Source organism: Empidonax traillii, unplaced genomic scaffold (assembly GCF_003031625.1).
Source record: "Empidonax traillii isolate 1590-97213 ecotype Southwest subspecies unplaced genomic scaffold, ASM303162v1 scaffold1183:size177227, whole genome shotgun sequence".
Classification (NCBI taxonomy): domain Eukaryota; kingdom Metazoa; phylum Chordata; class Aves; order Passeriformes; family Tyrannidae; genus Empidonax; species Empidonax traillii.
In genome coordinates, this window is record NW_020956376.1 from 2423 (window position 1) to 5436 (window position 3014).

The following is a 3014-nucleotide window of genomic DNA, read 5'->3' on the forward strand; positions in this document are numbered from 1 at the left end:
TTTTTGATTGCTCGGCACTCTTGCCTGGGCCTGCCCGTGAGTGTCACATGCCATCCGGTATCAGGTAATCTTGATTGAAGAAAGAAAGGCTTTGCTCATCATTCACAAGCTGGAGGAAATTAAATCCTAGCAATACTTGCATTTATTAGGTACCTTCTTTTGAGATCCTGTTTTCTGAGATGAATGGAGTCATCATGGCTGGGAGTGCTGAAGATCTGATTGTGAAGGAAGAGATGAAATATAAGGCTGTACTTGTTCCTACATGCCATAATCTTCAACTCTCTTGCCATTGACCCATCCACCAAACTAACAAGCTTTTGTTTGTTTGCAGTTGTTACCTTCTATTTCTCAGAGCTCTGCCAAAGCAGTAACATGGCATGATTCCCCAGGGCAGCTGAGCCAAGCTGGACATGCGGACCTCTGCCCTGGTTCCTCCCTGGGCCTCATCTGTCCTCTCTGCTGTGTTTTTGACCCACTCTTTCTCTCAGGTCTCTTCCATAGGGCAACCTGGAGAAACGTAGCCTGAAGATCTCCTTTCTAAGTGGATTTTCTTGAAAGAATCAGTCTTGATTTAAACTTATCATGTATCTTCTAGTTTGTTTGCTTGGAACATACTGGCATAGGCTTGCCTATGCTTTGAATGATATCTATCTTGAGACCGAGTTAAAACTTGTCATCAGTAAGTGTGTGCTTATCACTGAGTGTGCAACACATTCACAGGAGTCATAAAAGTAAACTAAATGAATTTCTGCATGAAATGAAGACTGGAAAGCTGAGTGATCAAGTTCAAATTCACAGTAGTAGATTTTTGTGAAATCTTCATTTGCGAAGCCTAGCCATGATGATGAGGTTTTTCTATTAATTTTCAATTGCTTGTACTGAAGCCAAGGATGGTTCTTGAAGATTTTCATGCAGGAGTAAACTAGATTGTTTGCTTTTTCTTGCTTGCAACTTCTTGAATTTCACTCACTGATTTTTAGTGCTAACTATAAATGCGAATGGCAAACAGTATAATTAGTTAGATGTCACCTTGCTACAGACTTGTTCACATAGTGGAGAAATGTTGATTTTCTTCTATTTCTTTCCTTTTTCTCTGGAATAGTCTTCTGATATGCCTAAACTAATGAGCAGACTAAATGGAAGCTGTGAGTTACCAATTTGTAAATGTGTATAGAAGATGGGTTTTAAGCTACTGAAGTGACAGTAAAAATGAAAATAAAAAGCAGAGTCATCAAAATCCATTAAAGTAGCACTTGCTAGTTTTTTTGAAATGCAGTGCTGACATTTGCTAGTAACTTGCATCTGCTTATTTTCTCTGCTCCAACCGTTTGGCTGCACACTGAGGAACCCTTGCTCTGTGCTCCCTGCAGAAACTTGGATGTTATATTCCTTAGTTTTAATTTTTTTCGGATCTCAGATGATTCTACGTCTGGTCCTCTTTGCTTTGCCTCTTTCTTGGTTGCACTTGCAGTTTGTGGCAAAAATCAGAAAAGGAAGCCATGTGCTTTCTGTTGATGGAAGATACAAGCTCCTTCCCTTCATTCTGCTGTATGGGCATCTTACATGCTTCCAGCATTGAATTCTTGTGTTTATTTGAACTCAAGCCCAGCGTAATATCAAACTAAGCTTTGGGGCTTTTCTTGATGTTTCAGATGGAAATTAATTGGTGGCTTTGAGCTTTGTTTTGTGTATTTTCTTTTCAGGCATCTCAGTCTGAGATGTGCTGTAGCTAGACAGGGAGAGAGCATAAGAACCCTGGCCTTTTTACTTGTTTTTTACTAAAATAGCCTCTCAGACCCTCATCTAGGTAGAATAAGACCTTTGGGACACACCTGTGTATCTGTGAGGACCTGACTGCCCTCCATCAGGCTGTGTGTAGGTACAGGCGGTGCCCCATGGTTGCCTTTGGGAGGGTCAGAGAGCCACCAGCTTTCCCTTGGAAAGAGTCGGTTGTAGGAGCCTGCCTCCCTGCCACAGGCAGAGCCAGGCAGAGGTGAGTGCTGATGGAAAATGTGGTTTGGGGTGTATGTGTGTCACTTTTTCTGTGTTTTTCACCTGAAGTGATAGGTGACCAGCGTTCCAGCCAGAATTTAACAACTTTGCCAGAGATGGGGCTGCCAGAGCTGTGCTTCAGTGGCTGCCTCCAGCCTTCCTTCCCTTTTGCCCTGTAGTTTCTGAATGTGGGTAGTTTCCCTGGACAGTGAAGCACCCTTATCTACTGGGCTGTTGGGTGGGATGGGATTCTGACTTTCATCAGGGTCTTCTCACTCAGAGTTGGTGATGTGGATGGTGAACCAGTCGTTGCAGCTCAGGTTTAGAGCATTGTGCCATAGTCAGCCCTTAGTTCAGCTGTGTGTTTGGTGGGGCTGCCCCACACTTGGCATAAATATGCATCTATGCATGTGTGTGTCTTCAATCGTGGTCCATATTTGACAACACTTGAGATAAATTTTGTCTTGCACACGCTTCTGGTGATCCGTTTGTTGGGTGAAAATGCTTTAAGTGTTAAGTATTGCTTGTGCTTGTGTTTTGAAAGATAAGCCCTTGGACTTGTTATGCATTCTACTTTGACAGCAGTTGCAATAGCTCTGCACTACATAATTGAGCAATCTATTCCAGCATTCTATCTTCATGTTTTCAATGCAGACACGTGATTATAATAAACTGTAATGCTCTTTCCGTAATTAGACAAGTGGCTGTAAATTTATAAGGCAAACTTTAAAAGCATTGGAACTTTTGGAAATCCAGTTTTAGTACAATTTAAAAAAACATTTATTTTGTTTTAGCTGTCCTTGGAGTGCTGTAATTTGGGACAGGTACATCTAGGGTGTGTAGACCCCTCCCCCTCATCTTGGAAATCCAGTCCTGCTGGTGATACAGCATTCAGACTGGTGGAAAGGACCTTCTTGTCTTTCCCTGATGGGAGAAAGGAGTAGAAGTAGTAGGGCAACATCACAGATAATTTAATTTGGTTTTCAGTGCATGACACTTAATTGGAAGATTGCTTAATTCTA